General features: G+C 46.0%; 1 protein-coding gene across 2 annotated transcripts in view; it reads right to left on the bottom strand.

Annotated features, from left to right (window-relative positions):
- htr2cl1 (5-hydroxytryptamine (serotonin) receptor 2C, G protein-coupled-like 1) overlaps window positions 1-21318 on the bottom strand; it is a 53301-nt gene that overhangs the window by 19962 nt on the left and 12021 nt on the right. For both annotated transcript variants that reach the window (XM_086101938.1, XM_086101928.1), the window contains one exon: window positions 15289-15481. The gene's annotated coding sequence lies outside the window, so the exon portion shown is untranslated. The remainder of the gene's footprint in view (window positions 1-15288; window positions 15482-21318) is intronic.

Below are 21318 nucleotides of genomic sequence, written 5' to 3' on the forward strand. Positions count from 1 at the left end.
CCTCGTTTGTCGCCGCCACACCCTTTTGATGCCTTTTCCAAAACATTTCAGACATCGACAAGCCTTCACAGAAGACAGCCTGGTTGAACTACGCAAAGAGAGACGACATGATAAGGTTGTGATGCAACACGGACCAAAATGTCAAAAATGGTGTGAATCGCGCTGGATTACTTCAAGGATAGCAAGTCGAACATGAAAGGAAAACGGACCGAGCACTCGAATTGTGTTTGCTTGTGACATGCTTAACATTTGCATCATATCATGTCACCTGCAGCAAGATGCAAAGACGCACCTTTGTGCTCACCGATTACGATGACATTCATGAACGGGGTTCAGACAATTAAGGAAGCCTGAATGCCAGCTCAAGATTCACAGCTGACTCCACTACACAGTACTAACCCCCCCCTCCAACAGGACTGTTGCCATGGGGAACATGCAGTTTAGAAAAAACAAAACAGGAATTGCATGCAGCACTCTTCCACATTGCACCTCTCGTGGACTACTCGTGTGACATGAAGAGGACATCAAGCTACATTTTTGGGTTCTTTTTTTGTTTTTTTTTACGGCAATAACAAGTGCAAAGGGAAAGATCCGGAAAGTGACATCTCGTCAACGAGCAGGACGCACGCCCGCCCGCACCCACATATCGGCTTGGCAGGCGGCTTCCATGTGTGTTATTCCTCACTCTGCTTGCTGATTGTTATTCGCCGCTCTTCACTGCTGCTGCAGCCATTCCAAGCCCTCCACCCGCACCTCATTGTCTTTATCTCCCACCGACACCATTATTTCCCCATTAAAATTCAGGATGACCCGTGTAATTGCTTCCTTGAGAGGGAGAAAAACAGGAGATGAAAAAACCCCCACACTGCTGCATTCATGTGTGATTGTGCACGTCCGCATGGCCACAGCCAATGATAGTGTCTGTCACATGCAATCGACCACCAGCGGCACACGCTCGAACGCAGACAACTGCGAAGACAGGCTGAACGGAGCCCACCGGCGAGCCGATAAAAGCCAAGGTGCAGAATGAAAGAAAAGCCAGACTACAGACAAGTTCTCCGCAGTGCTGCTGCAGTCCAAGTCAACAAGCGGCAATAGGCACAAAGCAAGCTTGAAAAGCTTCCAACACATTTGCAGTACCTTATGCTGGATGAGACATCAGAGACTTTGGAAGCTCCGGAAAAGTGGAAAAAATGAATTTTTCAATGGTTTTCTTATTCAAAATGACATATAAGAACGTTTTGTTCACTTGATTTCTATTCTCACTTTGCCATCAGAGTTAGCGCTTTCGCAGGAATGATTTTCTGCAGGCTTCTAACCGGGCTGCATGTATGAACTTGACAGCCTGTCGATAAGTCATCTCTTATGTGGGAAGACTCCAACAAAGTGGCGGACATGAAATCTGCGGAAGCGTGGAGCTGCAGATTTGGAGTAAAAATATTTGGACTAGCAAATTCCCTCAAATATAGCTGCGAGTATGTTCCAACGTACTTGTAGGCTAAATGCTAAAAATTTAGCATTTTCCATAATTCCACGTAACATCTTTTGCACATTTACGAGTAAAAAAAAAAAAGGGTTTTGTTTTTTTTCAACATTTGGCAGAAACTGTACCAGTACGTTCTATCCAGGGGAGGAAAAAAATGCAAATCCTTGGGTGTCAAATGCAGAATATGTAGGAGTTGTCTGTATTTTTAAGATGTAATATCACCAATCACCGCTAGATGGAAGACATGTCTTATACTTTTGGAATCATATGCACAACAAACAGCATTCACAATTCTGTGAGTTGATGAAAAAAAAGTTTGTTCAATAGTTTTGTGCCGTCCTTGAAAGCTAATTTTTACTCAAGAGAGCCCTGAGAAGCTAGAAGAGTAATGGATCTTCTATACATGCATTGAGAAATGAATTATGAAATATGAAATTTATTCAGGGCACATTTTTACACGCATGCATGCATTTTGTCCACATTTACATTTTTTTGTCATCCATCTGGTTAGGAACTACGTGTTCCTATGCAACTCCTCCAGTAGCACTGATGAACAACTGTAGCGCCGGCCAGCATTTAAGTTGCCAATCCCCGTCTTCAAGGATAAATTCCCTGATATGTGGCCAGGCGTTACCTCGTCTAATTTCATGACGGCAAAATGAAGATGCTGAGCAAATAACGTGACTTCTGGCATTATTCCCTCATTTTTGTCGGCACTTTCAATCAGAAGTCGTTCACATCACATAATCAAGTCGAACCTGATCACACATTGACCCATCACACACACACCTAAGTGGTGAACAGAGGATGCGATGTGAACAGCCCCTTGCATTTGTGTCTTCAAGTAGCGTGCATGCACGGAAAAAAGTTAGTTATAACTCACTGAAAATGATCTGCTGAGTGGACGGTCTCCAATGACTTGACGCTCAGCAGATCACTCCCGTGTACGCCGGGCAATCTTTATCATCATCGTATCGAGATGGCGTCAGTGCATTTGAAACCTCTTCTGTCCTGACAACCAGCGCCAACTGCTAAAACACCTGCTGGCGTCGGCCCAGTGTACAGATTCGGGACCGATGAGGATGACGACTGAAGCTGGAATGTTTTGGTGCTCTCTGGTCCGTTAAGTCCAGCGCTAACCACTTTGCATTGCATCTGTCAATTAGTGACTCAAATAAATAAATAAATAAATAAATAAAAAGCAACCAACACAAAAAAAGCAACCAACATACTTTTACCTGTCACTGTTAATGTAGTTCTATAACAGCCCATTTTGGCACAAGCAAGTAGGGCCTGACTCGATAGTGCCCTCTGCTGGGTACGGCAACATCTTCCCGCAAGAATGATGAACTTATACAGTATTTATAAAAGCATTATCACTGACAAACGGTTCTCCTTGCAAGATGTTTTCCTGCGGGTGCGCGAGGAGTCGAGGCAGAGATGAAAGGACGACGCAAGACGACGGCCCAAAATGGCATAAACAGCAATTATGGCAAACGTGATCACAGGCAGATGCCGCTGCAGGTTACACAGAGAGAAAATTACACCGTCACGATTATTTGAGGGAGAATCATCAAAGTCAGCATCCTTGGCTGAAGAACGGCAAAGTGAAAAAGATGGTCGTTTGCATTTTGCCCGCCGCCTTAGATTTCCACATTCTAAAAACACCGTCAGCCATTTTTGACAAGCATGTGCACGCTTTCCATTTTGTCTGCTGCACCAGTCAGAATTTTATTTAATTTTTTGCCCCCAATATCAGTATCGGGGCCCAAAATCCATTTTCGGTCGAGCTCGAAAGCACATACATGATAAACGGGTTGGTCAATTGCACAGTGCGCTGTGCTAAGTGCAGTGTGAAAAGGGCTTATCAGTTCAGGGACCAGAAACAGGCAAGCTATTGGTGGCTGTGTGGAATGTATTTACAGTCCGTACGACACAGGGTGCAGATGAACTAAAAGCGTACGCGTCTCCCTGGAATTGTTCTCACATCCTGCACTTGACGAGAGACACCAAAAAGCCACTTCAGAGCTGCCACACTCCATCAGATGAAAAGTCAGTTCTGGGGGTCATTCTCCAGCCAAAAATGGAATTTATATGTTTGGAAATGGAGCCTGTGACAGCACTGTATGCAATGTGTCAGGTTGCGACCTGGCTTGTGTTGGGAATCGCTCCCTAGCTATGACATTCATCATCATCATCATCATCATCATCGTCAACAACGCAGGCAGAGGTTATATTCAAGAGCACCTCTGCAAGAAGTGAAAACCATGATAGAGTAAAACCCAATCGAAATATTCACTCGTACAGTTTTTACACCGTGTTGCAAATTAGGCAAATTGTTTTTTTTCCCTCCTCTGATTTTTACTTTTTTTTTTTTAAAGAGGAAAGCGTTTTTTGTTCAAATGCACTGCTCCAAATAATTCCACACAGCAACGCCGAAAGAGATTTCATCGGTTGTCAAGGAGAGCAAATAGTCATTTGTCGAATTTGCATCATCGGGAAGTTGTACTTGCTGAAATCAAAAGCTATTTCAATCCCCCCAAATCTGAGTTACTTTGGAACATTTGACTTCTTATTTGAGAGCAGCTTGAAATGTGTCAACGTACGCCACATTCACTCGCACATTACACGTTCTTGCAACATCACAAATGTCCGGAATCATATTTAAGATATTTGTGAATCCAATGCAGTTCAATTTTTCTTGAGTCGAGAATTTAGGAACACCGTGCATATTGGAGGAGGCGGGACAGGGGGGTGTTTCATGCCAGGGCCCAAATGTGCTACTGATTTTAGCCACAACACCCAATGCACCCCCCCCCCCCACACCCCCCAGCCATAAAATGAAATGAAAAGAGGATTAAATGCATTCCCATCCCAAACAACAGACCCAAACCCTCCCGGGGTTGACGTGGATAAAAACGTGAGCCAGAGACCTACGAGGGTCCCCCCCACCACCACCACCACCAAGCAATGGTAGGTCTGCACTCTGCCTCCCCTGCGCCCTCGCTTCAATGATCGCCGATGCCGTCCCTCTCCATGCGTGACAGCCGACTCATTCAATGCGGCCGGATGGACGGCGCTTAAGACGGCAGCTATCAGGTTGGAGTTTGCGTGTGTCCCGGCCTCCACATTGCAGGCGCTGTGTGGTGCGCAGAAAAATACACACAGCATGCACAATGAGGAGACCGCAATCCACCGTTTGAGAGACATGCGTTCGTGACACAAACAATGCCAGACAGCCCTCATTAGATTGTACCTAATCAATTGGCCAGCGGGCCAACGTCATTTTCAAGCTGCTCGGCGTCTTTGAAAATAGAAACCGAGCATAAGCGTACAGGCGGCACACCATCCATACTAAATAGCCGAGCGCCAACACTTAAGACTTCCTCTCCTCGTTTCCCCAATAACAAGTAGCACGCTGTGACAGGCGGATGGATAAATTCTGCCCAACGTCCCACGCTAAGCGACACTCTCAGACTAATTGGAGGCCACACAAGTGGAACGTCAGCGCTGTCAAGGACGAGTCAGCCTTAGAAGAGGAAAACTTTACAGTCGCTCTTACACTCCACCTGCACTGGGTGAGGGCGGCAAGGCTAAAAAAGAAAACAAGAAGAATCCCACTTTTGATCATCATCCTCCCAAATGTTTGAGAAACGGTTTGCCGCCTGGTTTCAGTGTGCAGAGCTGGAACGCGGCCACCTAATGGAAGGAGTGGAAGAGGTGGTGACCTGGGTGTGGAGGGTCTCAAAGAATCACGCCTGTCCTTGACTTGGTTCTTTATAGGGTGCAAGTCTTCGAGCATGAGTAGTGCCAGTGGGGTTTTTTTCCGGCCGTCTTAACGGTCCGTTGTATCGGATTTTGTCCCGGCACCAAACCAGACCGTGATGGATGAACACAGGACTGATTCATTAACTGCTGTAAAGAATTGTCTGAACGGCTCCCGCGGCAGTCCATTCTTACTCAGCAGCCACTACAACACTTTAGAACATCCATCCATTTTCTGATCTGCTTTATCCTCCCAAGGGTCGCAAGGCGTGCTGGAGCCTATCCCAGCCGTCTTCGGGTAGAAGGCGAGGGACACCCTGAACCGGTTGCCAGCCAATCGCAGGGTTCACAGAGATAAACAACCATCCGCACTCACGCTCACACCTTGGGACAATTAAGAGTGTTCCATTCGCCTGCCATTCGTGTTTTTGGAAAGTGGGAGGAAACCGGAGTACCCGGGGAAAACCCACGCAGGCACGGGGAGAAGATGCAAACTCTACACTGGGAGGCCGGAGCCGGAATTGAACCCTGCACCTCTGCGCTGTGAGGCTGACGCGCAAAAAGTCGACCAGCGGGCTGCTCCACTTTAGGACAATTTAAGACCAAATAATTTACATTCTTAAAGTGTGCTCTTAATTTTATAGATCTATGTAGTACAGTACTGCACAAACTCCTTCAGGCACCAAAATATGTATTGCTTTATTATTTAAGCCTCCGGGCAAACTCTTTGGTTGTTTATTATTCAAGCCTTCAGGCAAACTCATTGAATATTTTAACGCTCGACATCTCAACCAACTAATATTGGGAAAACTTGAAGAATGGTGGATGAAAGCCCAGTCATAAGTGATAAGTTAGGAGACAGTGGTACCCAAGCACTGGGCCGTAACAACGGTGCACCATAGCGGTGGGCAACTTCGTCTTTTCATTGCCAATGCCGGTAAACTGCTAAGTGTAAATCTTTTGATTAGTTCACGTGATTAGACGTTTTTCGTGGACTTTGACAATCGATATACTGTACATTGAAGAGTATCCGTTTCTTAACATTAGACAACGCACATCCGCTAGCTAAATGCCATCATAGAGGAATGGGCAGACATGCTAATCATAATTAGCACTGATGTTACTGTAAATTGTAAACCATCAAACAACACGCAGGGAGCAGTCTGGGGTGTTGTATACTTTATGATAACTCTTAATGACGACACAAAAGCACATCGGTGTTTAAATGTGAAGCTCTCTCCAGAATGCAAATTGATGGGCGACGTTTGTCGCTTCCAACGATAGCAACAGCTAGCAGTGACAAGGAGGAGTCGACAGCCAAAGTCGTCTTAGTCGTTCGCATTTCTTCTGGGTGGGCGTCAAATCCCTGGTGATTTTCGGAAGTCTCATGAAACCTTTTCTACATGAATCTTGCCCACCGACAGAAAAGCCCAAAGTGAGCGAAGCCTCCTTTCCTTCCTCTCATCAGAGCCGGGAGCTTATTTTTTAAATCAACACCAGACCTTCGCCAAGGCCTCAACATTTGTCAACTGTCAAGTCAAAAAAGACTGGATGGCTTCAAATGACTCAATCGCTCCCCTCGGATGAATCAAAAGAAGGTCCAAAGTCCTTGTAAGATGGTGACGACGACCTCCTCGAACACAACAAATGTCAAGCTGACTTTCAGTTGAATCTGATTTGGATCAAAAGTTGAAATTCAAGGTCACATCCACACCACAATCAACACAGGAGCCTTTTAGTATGCGACCGCTCCTCTTCGACGATCAACTGAAATGTGCCTAGGAAGCTAGCTAGCTTTTTGTCTATGAAGAAAAGGAGTATTGAATGAAGTCTTTTTTTACTCGTCCGCAAGAACAAATGCATAATTTCCAGAATAAAAGGTATCTTATAATGCAAACTCATTTTTGACGTGGGCCACATTTTAGTTCCCGTTTCCCTTAGAGGGCCGTTATGATTGAAACCATATCAAGAAGTCAAGAATAACTAGATTCAACTATTGATTAAGTTACTGTAATGAGGGGTTTGGTAACAATAAATGCTTACAATATCTATTTATTCCCAAAAAGAATTTTAAATGTTGGTCGAGATTTGAGCAAGCATCACGAAGTTGCTTTGATTTGCTTTCGGGGGCCACATAAAATGATGTGGCGGGCCAGATCTGGCCCCCGGGCTATGAGTTTGACACCTGTGATATAATGAGAATAAACCACTTTTTTTAAAAATGTCTTTCGTCGCTCATTAAACATTCACTTTAATCTCATCAAAATGACACGTATCTCGGAAAAATACATACTTCATTTTCATAAGAGGAGGGTGTTTTATCTCGACAAAATACCACACCGTGTATGGATTTATAGTCACCGTGCGGAATTGTTTCCAAATAATACAACATTGTAATGCTTTCAGGATTTCGGGGTACTAAGGTTAACTGGCCTGAGGACCCCAACTGGGAGGGGTCCCAGGAGATAGGCCAACGCAAAGCCCAAGCAAGGGTCAAATTGGTCCCCCCTGTCCCCCATGATGATGTCTCTTTTCCTGTCATCATTTGTCATTCTCGTCGAGTCAATAAACAGGCAGAGGAACTTGCCACATATTGATGCGGCGGATGCATTCAAGGCGAAGCAGCCGGGTTGCTCGGGCTAATTATTTTCAAAGGCTTATCTCTTTCCATTCATCAAAAGGCGGTGCTGCCGCCGCCTCTTTTTCCCTCCCCCTTCGCGCCATCCGCCGCCCTCCTCCCAAGGTGAGCACTTCGGATTGCACATTCCGTCACGATCAATCAGCCCAAGTCTTGGGTTTCTCGCTGATGTTTATTCACGGTTATGGCAGAGTGAGGAGTTTGGCTTTCGTGGATTAAGCGCCACTCGGTGTTTGGAGTGCGGCGTCCGAGGGCCAAGCAGGAGGCTGAAATGCAGCGAATCGGTATGAGGACGCATCAAGGTTGCGGGCGGGTGAGATGGCGGGATTGGTCTGAGCCGATCGTGTCCTTGAAAACGGGACTCAACCTTCCATTTGGTCACAGGGAACGAGAGGCCGGCTAACAGGCTTTTATGCGAAGCGGCCTAGCATGACCCAAAGTTGCCAGCCGACTTGAGACAAAATCAACGTCGCCAACGGTGATAATGGGGAAGAAATATTCAACACCTTTCTTAGCCAGCGCTGCAAATAATCAGCACATTTGCAGTCTGTTCAAAGCCAATGACGGAATCCTTCCCGCTTGATCGACTTACAGTCACCAAATCGCATGCGCCGGGCGCACGAGGGAGTGGAGATAATAAAAAAAAAAAGCGAGAATCACACCGTCGTTTCTTATCCGATGTTGTGAGCCTGCCGTCAGGAAAATGTTAATCGCACCCGGAGAGAGGCGAGCGTGTGGCTATTTCACATCAGTAAATCTTGATTGAAGTCCCTCCTGTCGACCGTTTTGTACCAGAGCGACATAAAGCTTTCCTGTTGCTAATCACCCGAGTCTGCTCCTGCGCTCGCTACAGGCAGCAAACGCCTGCTTACAAGCCAAATCTCGCCTGTGAGGAAAAACCTTCTGACCTGCGTCCACTTTTCAAGCTTTCATTTTCATTTCTCATCATCCACTTTTGCGGATTTTTTTTTCTTTTTGCCTTCGGCCGTGGCTTTTTATTTATTTATTTATTGCTTTCCTTCATTTTGGCTCCATCGATTGATTTGCTCTACCTCTCACAACAAATGACGCTCCGGTAAACCTTTTCATTAAAAGTTTATTTCTTTGCTAGTCCTTCCAGGACTTTAGGCACGCATAGCATCCAAATGATACGCGTGCTTAAAGGGGGGACAAACGAGGACAATTTGATAAACGCATCATGCGAGGGCCATCACAAATTCAGAAATTGATTGTGCATACGGTAAAACATCTGACACAGTAAGTGGAAGTATGAACACACACCCCCACCCCCACCCCCCGCCCCCCGCTGCTCTTAAACACGAGCAGCAATGAATCAAGTGCACTGGGGCTTTTTTTCCCCTTGTGACACAACAAACGACACAGTAAAAATAATAAATAAAAATAAAGCCACAGCTCTAATCTTCAACCTATCCACATCCTCACTCATTTGGGAGATATAAAATATAATGTCTTGGGTCACCACTAGCCTTTAGTTACTATCTTTTTCACAGCACTCAATGGAACGAGCACACACGGTTGGCTCTCCAAAAAAAAACAAAAAAAACAAAAAAAACCCCCCAAACTACAAATTTCAAGGCAGCCAATTTTGATAAAATTTTAAGTCGGTCGACTCAGAGTATTTTACGTTTGGCTATAATGAAAATTGACTTTCACGCAGTTTCCACAAAGAAATAAAGAGTTTACAGAATTAATTCTCCCTTGCATTGTCGGGTAAATGAAAGATAAGTAAAAACATCTCTGCAATTTGTTTTGGCGCCAACTTGCTTTTCTTTTTATTATTACCATACATGTCAATTTATATTTTGAAATTGTTCCCACTTAAATTACTGTTTTACACCCAAAAATAATAAAAAAATGTAAGACTTTTTTTTTAACAGTGCAGCTGGTAATGTAAGATTCGAGATTTTATCATTCGCAGCATTCAGTAGGACATCAAACGGATTGTAGCACACAGCAGGTTGACATGAATCAATATAAAACCACTGTCAGCAAAAATGTTGCATAAAGGAGGAACATTTCAATACATTTTGCTGATGATGTGGTTCAGAGGGAATTTTGTTGTTGTTGTTTTTACCATCTTAGCCCATATATGCTCGTGTTGGAACCGTCCACCCGCTAGAATCATAAAACTGTAGCACCCTCCATCTTCCGTCTTTTCAATGTCCTCCCTGGTACACACACACGCACATACACGCACTTGTCCCAATCTGATCGAGCATATATGATATTCTATTGTAGCGTCGCTTCAATTGAGACCACTGCTACACGGTCATACACCCCCCCCCCCCCCCCCAATCAACCTGGTTGTCGGCTCACCCAAACTTCTACAGTGACCGGTCGAACTTCCGCCTCCACAGGCTTCACAAATCTAACAGCTGCCGCTTGGATTTGTGATTGACAATCTGCACTGCAGGAGATGACGGATAAGATCGTGGCACCCATGTCTGCCGCGGTGCTTTTTGGCGCACAAGAGTTTTGCCAAGCCAGGACCGAAAAATCAGCATCGAAAACACCAAAATGGCTCATGTCACAATCGACTTCACTTGTTCAATAGAATCAGCATTTTTCTTTCAGTGCGTCTCAAGTTTGCCAAGTTGATTGATTTAGGAGCAAAAATACCCCCTCATAGTACGACCACACCATTAACGAGTGTGTTAATACCTTAGCTTGGATGAGACAGGTGTTACATAAAACAACACAACTCTTACTTGAGCACAATTTTTGGCCACTCTTGCCGCCTCCGTGTATGACTCAGGAAGCTCGTCAGAGCACAATCGTTTTCGTCTAGCAAACACTCCACTGGAATATTCTCTCTGGTTTTGTACTTTCACAATGTGACACACACACACACACACACACACACGAGTCTTCACCAGGTGTCTGAAAAGCAAGAGCAAAAACTCGTCTGATATCGATGGAGCGCATGGAGGTTCGTCACAAGTCCACCCGAGGGGCAAAAACAAAGACCGAAGCAAAGTTTAGGAAACAAAAAAGCCTCAGCTGAGCAGATCATGATTTATTTTATGTCGAACTTGTGCAAACGTGCGGTCGATAAAACAAAAGCAAATAAAAGGACCTCCCAAAATCGGATACACTGAGCTTTTCTTGCATGGAGAGAATTCCACCGCGAACGTACGGCAAAAGGAAGCGGGCCAAGGAAACTGACAAACGGAAGAGCGAGCCAGTGAGTGAGCGGCGAATACTCGGCGGCGCGTACGCGAGCTCAAACGCTCGCCCGTGTGTCAAACTGTCGGGCGGCGTCGGCGGAACAGACGAATCCCCGAGGCCTTCAGAAGAGGAAAAGCGGCGCGCCGCAGTCACTATGAGCGCGGCAAGAGGGGAGGCCCACGGACGGTAAAGAGGCGACGAGAATATTGAGCAGCAGAGCGGGAAATAAGAAGGTGGAAGGCAGGCGGGGGACGGTTGCTTGCTACGGGGGAAAAGGAGGGTGGTTAAGGGGGGGGGGGCACGAGGCAATCTCACCAATGCGATGGGAAAGAAAGAAATCAGACGCTAGCTTGGTCACACAAAATCCGGGAAGCCCGAGACAGGCCCTTGCAATTCAATGGGCCAATGTGGAAAGACGAGGGTGGCCAACTTCTTTTTACACAAAGGCTTATTTTGATCGCCTGTATGATTTAATTGCTGTTCATCTTCCAAGCACTCTTACTTTCCCGTTTTGTTGTCACGTCGCATCATTGAAACTGTGCAACAGGCTGAGAACGCGGGCATGTCGACTAATCTGGGCAAATCATGAAAGGAAGCCTCGGCAATGCGCTGGCGGGTGAGACGCAAGGATGCTTTTCATCCAGTGGGACCCAAAGCAAAAAAAACTAACAAACAAAAAAACCCCCCGCAAGAACGCTTGTTAGTGTGAAGGCGCCACCCGTCACAACCATGCGACACGCAGACGTGTCAGCATGTCAAACAAACAAACAAAACATCCCTCAATCATCAGTTCTGATACGAGAGCGGTACGGAAACAAAATCTAAATCAGGTGTTGAATTGATTATCGGAAAGACTTCCCGCACCATCTGGCCCAAAAAGGACCACAGGGAGAAGATTTTGGCAAAAGCTTTGTTTATTTATGTTATTTATTTATTTTTGCTATCGCCGGGTGCAGCCGAGGCCCTGCTGCGATTGACATGATTTCACGAGCTATGACTTGGGGTACGCTCGGATAAGGCGCCACTGCAATCAACGCACTTTCGGTTGTGGATGAATCTTCCTTCAAGTGGACGTATGCATCAAAGCTGAAAATGGCACAAGAAAACAATAAATGAACAAAACGATGTCGTTCCTATCAAAGCGTGCAGACCACCGACTTATATATGAACGGACTAAAGTGAAGCCACTCGGTCAGCTTGAATATTCGCTGGCGTTTTTCACGTTATTTTCTGTGTCTGGACCAAAAAAAATAAAGCCACAATGTGCGGCGTACAGTTGTAGCAATAAGTCTGGGACAAGTTCAAAAAGCCCATTTCATCAGTATGAATGCAATTATTAATGTTGCCGTATCAAGATAATTCTCTGAATGCGACTCAAAGACTCGTCCGCATTACATCTTCAGCATCATGAACAATAAAAGCAAATCCAATCGGGGAATAAACCTAACCTTTGACAGTCACAATTCACGATACGGAGATAATATGCTCTGATATTATGCTTAAAAAACAACAACAAGACAGTGACAAGTGTTTTCAGTGACAAAAATAGCAGAAGTCAGTCACAGTGGCAACGTAAGATGGCCGCCCTCTGGCATCATCCACGAGTGGGCCCTTTTTGCAAGTCCCAAGCTTGACCAGATTGGATGTGTCACGTTCATTCATTCACTTTTACGCGGGCACCAGTGACAGGTGAGGCTGCTTTCTCTGCCACGTCCCCCTGAAAGGCACACATTTGAGCTCGAGCTCGACTTCACAGCATCTGTGACTGCAGCAATCAAGCTAACCTACATCTGCTTCCAGCATTTGATGGAAATAAGGGCACTCGGCCCTTTCCAGCCATCATCTGTTGCACTCTTTACCTGGCCTGTATGTAATCGTCCTTCGGCTACACAATATTTCATCATATTTAATGTCGTCCTTGACTTTCACTTTTGACCCCGGCGTGCTAAATTCGCAAGGCACTTAGATGAGTGACAAGGTGGAAAACATGCGTTTCCTTTCCACTCGACAACTACGCTTCATTTTGTGTTACAACAATACACGAAAGCCCAATTAAGTACATCGAACGCTACTTGTCCAACAATGTCTTTCAAATACGCTCGTATCCCACAAGCCTGCCGATACGAGCCCCGATTGTGCACTCGCGTTTAACGTTCAAGAGTCCACTTTAGCACCTCGTTTCCTTGAACGTGAACGACACTCTAGGTCTCCGCGAGTGGACCTCAGGCCCGTCTGTCCTTTTCTTTCGTAAGCGCTTGCAAGGATGGCTTTCTGTGAATGGCGCTCGGTGTTAGAAGACGATGAAAGGCTTAAGATGAGAGGAAAAGTATGACGGAACACAAGACTCATTTCGGCTTGCGGGAGAGTCGTGGACAGGGGATGCACGGATGTCTTTTGCTTGAACAAAGTCCCAATTGTAAATCCCAAGATGCCTTCCTAAAGTGAAAGATCAGATAAGATTTAGCCACAAGACAAAATAAATCAATGAAACAAGATAGCAAAGCTCCTTCAAGGGAAAACTCCTCCAAGGCCGTACGCCAAAACCTTACATGACTCGAGGCTTTTAAAATGGCCGTAACAATAGCTCAGATGCTAATACAAATTCCATGACGCTTAACGGTAAGCATTTGATCTCAGCGGCGAAGGAGCGAAGGTCTCGGAAGAATAATTCTCATGGTTAAGTGACTTCAAGATTCGTCGACACCGCAACAACTCAAAAGCGACATGTGTAACCTGTAAAGCTTTAGGCTAAGCTAGTGTGTTAGCGGCTGTGTTCCTGGGGCTATCCAACGACGACTGTGGCAGAGTCAGAAATACAACATTCTTAGCCGTCAGGTTATTAACTCATTCACTCCCAAAGACGTTTTTAAACGTCTTTTCAGACTTGGTCTAGAATTGGCTGGTACTGAATGAGTTAAATGACATCACCCTCCTGGACGCATTTCACCTTTGGGAAATTTATTTGAGCAGTCGCCGGAAAGCAGAAAACGTGAGCCCCGAACTAAGCTTTAATGCATAGCCCAGGAGAGAAGACGTTTGTCTGCCCTTTCATCCCCATCGTTACTCTCATGGCAGAAAATGGCTTTTGCCTCCCGGAAGGAATTCCCTGACACTGGCAGAATAATGTTGAACTGCACCACCTTCAAATTCCACATGTTGGAGGAGTTCTTTGAAATAAACTCACTGAAATCAGCAGCTCTGAATGAACACATCATCCAAGAGAAGACTAGCAGCCTAAGACAGATTTTTTTTTGGGGTCATTTGTGATTGATGAAGTCTGTCACGAGCGCCCTACAGGATCCCCTCTTCAGTGATGATATTCCACCTCTGATGGATTTCCCCGTGTCGGTTAAGGGGAAAAAAAACATGCAGTTGGATGTGTGCGTGCCGCTATAAGCACTGAGAAAAAGCATGTGGTGTCGATTTCGGAGGAGCGCGCACACAGCTTGTCAACTTAGAGTGAATGAAAAGCATATGCGACAGCGAGAAGGTCACACAAGCAAGCCGTGAACTGAGTGGAGACGAGCCAGAGAAATATGAAGCGCCAACTGTTTCTCTCCGAAGTGGCCGGGCGGCAAGTGAAGAGCGAGACAAAGACAACGAGCGAGGCTCCGGCGCGCATTCAAATGAGACTCGAGGAACAATTTCAATTCTGAGGACGTACCCGAAGGGGCCTTTAAATCTCACCGCTTCTTATTGGCTTCCTGGAGAGCCGCCAGATGACTCACGTCACAGCCTGAAATATCGACACACGACGGCCACTTCATTAGGTACCCCGGCGTTCTACCTGCGCTGCGCACAAACGCGGGTGGCTGTGTCGCCACTTCATTAGGGACGCCTGAGGAGCAGCAACGGCCTCGCTCATCCAGGAGGACGCGATGAGCGCCTCGTCGACAGGTGTTAACAAGGCACTTTGTGCTATTCGAAAGGCACTTTTGCTGCAGACATTTGCGCGCCAACAGTCCCGCCCAATCACGCAAAGAGAGCGGGGACGGCCGCGCCCTCCGACTCACCCACCCCCACCCCGGTCACGAAAAGGTGCACCCATTCATCTAGCCCTCACAAATACACGTGGCGTGCGCACACACAGACTTGCACAAATCTTCCAAAGTTCCATCCATCCAAATCTGCTTCAAATAGCGTCCATAGCAAGACAAAAAATGAGAGAGAGAGAGAGAGATGTGAGAAAAGCCAGCTGGATGCCTTTCACCTGCCAGGTCGTCTTCGTCCTCCTCCGGTCGCTCCACGTCGTCCCTTTGACGTGTAGTCGCTTATCCTGACGCAACTTGCCGCTTCCCATAGGAGGGTGACGGCAGAGCAAGGTGCCCGTCCCGTGGTGCTCTCGGTTGGCTTCTGGCTCAGGACTCAGCTGCCTCTGTGCAAAGCAGTCCTGCAGCAGCAAGCTGATTAAAAAAAAAAAAGAAAAAAGGAGGGGGCGGTGACAATAGACCCTCTCGCGCATCCAGTCCACTGGGGATGCCGCTCATCTGCTCATGTGAAGGCGTCAAAATGCGCCGCGTGGAAAGTTCCGAAAGCATGAAAATAAGGAGAGCGAGCGACCAGCTCTCGCCGCGTTGCAAGCAGCCAGCGCCTGCGTGTGCTAAAAGCTCTTGCCGCGCTATACTGCGGGGTGGGGTGGGGGGGGGCGCAGAAGAAATGAAAAGCGGCAGTCAGATCTCATCTCACCAACACGCGCAGAGGAGCTGACAGACTGCGCATAACGAAACAGGCTTGATTCCCAATGCGTGTCAAAAGGTCGCTTTATTAGGGACAGCACGTCAGCTTCAAGGGCAAGCAAAATACGATCAACACACCCACTCATCATTGGAAATGGATTGGAAACCGATTCGGAAACACGCAGATCTCAACACTACCAAAACTTCCATTTCTACGCGCACGCGCACACACATGATCAGCGGAAAAATGGAAAGACTTTCTGGGGTCCCCAAGTGGGCTCGTCCCTGTGAAGAGACCCCCGCCCACCCACACACCCATTCGCCACATTCATTACACTGTTCAACAGCAAATTTTAATCACAGCTGGCTTAATGTGTCCCTCAACATATTTTTGACGTCGGTTTAAAAAATGTATTTTTGAGCACATCAAGGTTTTGACATTTTTGCTGGACTTGTTTACTGATGTTGAACCAAGAAAGCATTCGCTTTAGCAAAATCCCAGGCCACCTGAATGATTGTCCAAGAGTCCCAGTTCAAGAAGTGCCCTTCTAAATAGCCATTCTGTGTGCTCATCTATTTTTTCCCTCTCACCAGTTTCTGCAAGAGAGCATTAACTGGATATGTTTGCATTACTCCACAGAGAGAAGATTGAATTCTGATCGGACATGCATATTCTTTAAATTTTAATCGGGGCAAGCAGATGTAATAGAGTATGCAATGTGAGGAACAAACATAATTAGTCAAAGGGAATACCGACACGGGCGATGAGGGGCTTCTTCTCGCCTCAATAACGGCAATGATGTCTTCCGCTATCGCAGTGGTTCCTAACCTGGGTTCGATTGAACCCTAGGGTTTCGGGAAAATCGGTCTCAGGGGTTCGACGGAGCCTCTGCCATGGAGGTTGAGACACACCCGACTCAAGATGTCGATTAGTTATGACGCACCAGCTTGGCCATCGCTGGCTGCAGACGATCACATTACATTGCTTGTTCAGTCAGTGCTGCGGGAAATTTAGTTCGCTCAGTCGTCACTGTGTGACCGTCGTGATAGTACGTCATACAATTTAAACAAAACGATACTTATGCCATGTAATTCCAATTATTTAGTTCTATTAAAACATAAGCGCACCGCACACGTGCTTTACAGGCTAGCAAACATTCAGCCAACTAGCATCAGAATCCTTTCGCATGCACCCAAAAGCAGGATTATTGGAGGAATAAAGCTCCAAGCTTCCCTTAATCCCATAATGGTCGCTTGAACAATCCCATTGGTAAAACAGACCGTCCTTCACTTTTATATCCAATTCATTGAGAAAAACATTTTGAAAAAGTGCTATTGTAACATTGCGGCACTCCCTGTAGTCGCGTGATTTGTCTTCAGTCAGACTTGTGTTACCTATTTTTAGGACATGGCTGCACAGACATTTCTGGAAGACTCTACCTGAGTTTGACTTGAAGCACAAGACTTGACAAGTCTTGCCTATTTCCGATTGAAAGGTTGGATTACTTTGTGAAAAGATTTTTTTTTTAGTACAGGGTGCCGCTCTCACCACTTGTTAAGATGAGGAAGAAATCTAATTCAAGTGAAAAACAAAGCAGTTGAATAGACACTTTTCCCCAATGACATTTTTCTTGTGTGGACTTTCCAGCGGCAGTAAAATCTTGCAAGTAGCAATGGGGTATCATGTTCATTTTTTGAAAAAGACACAATCTGTGATCTATGACATCGAGCATGGTTCCAGAGGGGCATCATGAAACTGTGTGAGGCTTTATTTATCAGATGTACAGTATATATTTTTGTTTTCTTTAATGTTAATAAGGATGTTATACAGAGGTGTACGTATGGCAATTTTTAGACAAATGATACAATTTATAGTTGTGGCAGAATTATGGTGGGGGGGCGCAATTTTTTTTTCTTCTACCTAGGGAGAGAATAACAGAAAATAATCCATCCGACTCTCACCCGCATAGCAGTGAAAGGAAGTACCATGCTTTCTTATGTTTGAACCCAGGGGAAGCAAAAAAATAAATAAACAGCAGGGGTCCCAAAAGTGAACCCTGCGGAACATCACACCATGTGTAAGAGTGGCTTTCAGGGCATCCGAGGTTAACACAAAAAGTCCTGCCAGCCAAATGCGACCTAAAGCACTCTAGAGCGCTACCACTAATGCCGAACTGGTATTGCAAATGAGCCAACAGATGAATGGATGAAGCCCTCTGATGAGAGGCGCTACGTTGAAGACAACCACAGTGGTCCAGTTGCCATCTATTTAATGCCCGAGAATCAGTATGGCTTGAGTTTCCTTTGCGTACTAGGAATAGATTTACTGCACAGTTTTCATTTTTCTGGCTCAGGGTAAAGTCTGTGAGACAAGTTGCCGGGAAAAAAAAATGTTGGGAGTGAGTTACGACTCATACAGAGTGATTCTAAAATTAGATTGGAGGGCAGGGTGGAGGTTGCGCACACACAGATGGACACACACTCGTTATGATTCTCAGAAGCGTGCGTTCGGAATGGGCGAATCAATCATGAATGATTTCCAACATTATTATGAAGTGTGCTGAATACATATGAAGGCATTTGAGCAAAGGACGAGCAAAATATATCATGAATATGATTATTAGAACAAAGTAGATGGTGTGGACCCGTGTTCAATTTAGGGATGCGCCTGGCGGTAGTTTGAAGTGAAGAAGCCTTTGCATAAAATCCTTGTCATCCTTCGTCAGAGCCCAAAAGACAAGTCGCATAAGCTAAAAGGGTCGACTGAAGCAAAACAAAAGCCGTCTTGTGAAAATGGCCCAACATTATTTGACGAGATCTAATGGCTCCACTCAGCGCATTGAGCGGCGTTTCAGCCTGTCGAGAGAAGCCATGTCTGAAGACAAATTGACTAAATGAAAAATTTCATAGTTCACTCCATAAGTGTGGTCAGACGCCGAACCTTTAATATACCTGAGAGAAACGATTCATTTGGTGAGGAGAGATTCAAACTGAAGATCATTTGGAGTGTGACTGACCAGTGGCAAAACTCAGACAGCATTGTGATTGGAATTTTCACAAGTGGAAAAGGAGCCCGACTGATTTGGTTCAAGTTCAAATCATGTCTTGTTTTTTGTTTCAAAATGGCAAAGGTCTGCACTGACAAAAATCACCCGCGCATGAGGGCGGCACGACGACTTGTAGTGTAAATAGTGTCAAGCATAGCATAATCCTATCAACACATGGCTTCCACCCAAGCGATCAATAGCCACTCACATTAAACAACCTCAACATCTGATTCATTCTATAAGGAGGCTGCCATCTCTGTTTTGGGGGCTCTTGTGATGTTCTAAAGAGGATTCACACGCTGATGATGCAAAGGAACGCGTCTCCAGACGCCGATGGGCTCATTCATCACAAAAGAATGCCACAACAAAAGCTTTCCCATCATGCCTGGGCTATCCACGAGCCTGAAACTACTTCAGATTCCCGCTGGAATGTTGGAAAAAAATCAAGGACTTCATTGCACAGATGAAGCATCAAAACAATGCTCAAGGCGTGGGTTTGTTTGTTTTTAAAGAAAAGGCTTGCTCCTCTTTACAGAGGATCGAATGAGACAATTCTATTCAGCCGGTAAGAGACCGACCGGCATCGAGGCTGAACATCATTCGCATCCACCAGCCTGAAAACAACAGCAGACTAAGACCGGGTGGTTTAAAACATTAATAGCAACGGTTTGTCACCCAAAAAAAAAAAAAAAAAGCCGACGGCCAACCTGACTGAGTTGAAACGTCACGCAAGTCCAAATATTTTTGTGGAGACTTTTGGAAAATGCTTTGCCACCATCCACATTAAGACTTTCTAGTTGACTCCGTAAAAACGAGAAGTGAGCAAACACCGAACAAAAAGCCTCCTGGTGTGTTGTGACTCAGTCTCGCGGCTCCAGGATGGAAATAAGAACGGAAGCTCGGTATGGAAATCTTTTGACAACTCTGACTCACGCATGGCTCTTGGGCAATCCCCCCCTGAGATTGGAAACATCATTCCGCGAAAAAGGGGACTCCTCGGGATTTCTGTCAAGGTCAAAGTTGCGTGAACGTAATTGGTTTTCCCGCTACACGTTCCGATTGGACGCCAGATAAAATACTGACAGAGATAAAGATTACGGGTGTTTTGCTCATGTAATCCAGCGCGGGGGTTTCATCTCGTTCGGCGAGTCTTTGTGGCGACTGTCTGCACGCTGAGTGGATTAAAAATAATAAAATGGTGCAAAAATCATCTATTTCCACTCCAACCCAAACACCAGTCGTTCTCATCTCGTTTGTCCGCTCAAGACCGCTCAGATCACAAGCCCGTGTGAGTAGGTGACAAATGACGATACATGGCGCTATCTGTGGGTTGCGATGAAAGCGCCACCCGGGTCAATCCTTGACCAGAAGCGACTGGCCTAGTTTATCTGTGAGTAATCTCGAGTGAAACTCTGGTCATGTCAAGAGAAAACCATTTTTGACGGCTTCCGAGGCCCAAAGCGTTCTGTCTGAGAGAGCGGCTTGTCCAGACTCGGAAGCTTGACACCACCTGAGAGATACGCCAGGGATGTTCAATTCCCACACGAACTTGATGGATAGGTAAAACTCGGCCTGAAAAGCTCACCAGTCAGATACGCAGCTCAAAATGGGCGGGTACACTTTAGCAGACTTCACCCAAATGCGCCTCAGCAGCATTTCAGGGAGCGCAATTTCAACTTTCCTAGTGATGCAAATGATGATCAACATAACTCCACTGCTGCAGAGAGTTGGAGGTTTTTGCAACGGCATCGTTTCAGTATCAAGCTACTTGATGCAGTCTTGAAGCGGGCGACTGATATGCCCCTCTAGTGAGGCCAAGTAATGACGGACGGGAGAGTGATGCCCTCCCATGTGGGCAAGGAGAGCCCCGGTCGCTGATGCATTTCAGCGCTGTTTATGGGAAGAAAAAATGAATAAAAATCAGACACACAGATACAAGATGACAACACTTGCAAGTAGCCACCGACTCCTGCTCCTGATGCCGCCACGAGATTCTCCATTTCCTTTTTCGCCCCACGAAGGAAAAGCTGAATCCTTCCCTATCCATTGTTTGATCCGGAGGCTGCGCAAGCGGGGCCCCAAAGCCAGGCGCAAAGGCAACACCCGCAACAATGATCCACGAGCATCAAGTGCAAGTTAGACCAAACCATCCTTTTGATGTGTCGGCATACCAGAGCCAGAATTGGGTTCCTGCAGGAGATGAGCTCCCTCACCTCTCAGATTGTCAGAAAAAGCACAAAGGCAGAGGAATTCTGAATGACACTGAGCAAGCTCAACAATAGAGCAGGTCATGGAGGAGGACGGAACGTTGCGAACCGTCAAAGACTTGAACCTGAAACCGTCCGTGTGGTTCTAGTTGAGGACGGTGACCTCAATTGGGGCAAGAAAAGAAAGAAGGGCCCCCGAAATGGACTGAAATCCCAATTTCTCTTCACCGTTTATCGAATGTTTCAAGCATTTTCTTCCACCAAGTCCCTTCTTCAACATAAACTGAACAACAGTTGCATACACCAGCAA

The sequence above is a fragment of the Hippocampus guttulatus genome, chromosome 2 (assembly GCF_054856545.1).
Source record: "Hippocampus guttulatus isolate MCC_2025c chromosome 2, RoL_Hgut_1.0, whole genome shotgun sequence".
NCBI lineage: Eukaryota > Metazoa > Chordata > Actinopteri > Syngnathiformes > Syngnathidae > Hippocampus > Hippocampus guttulatus.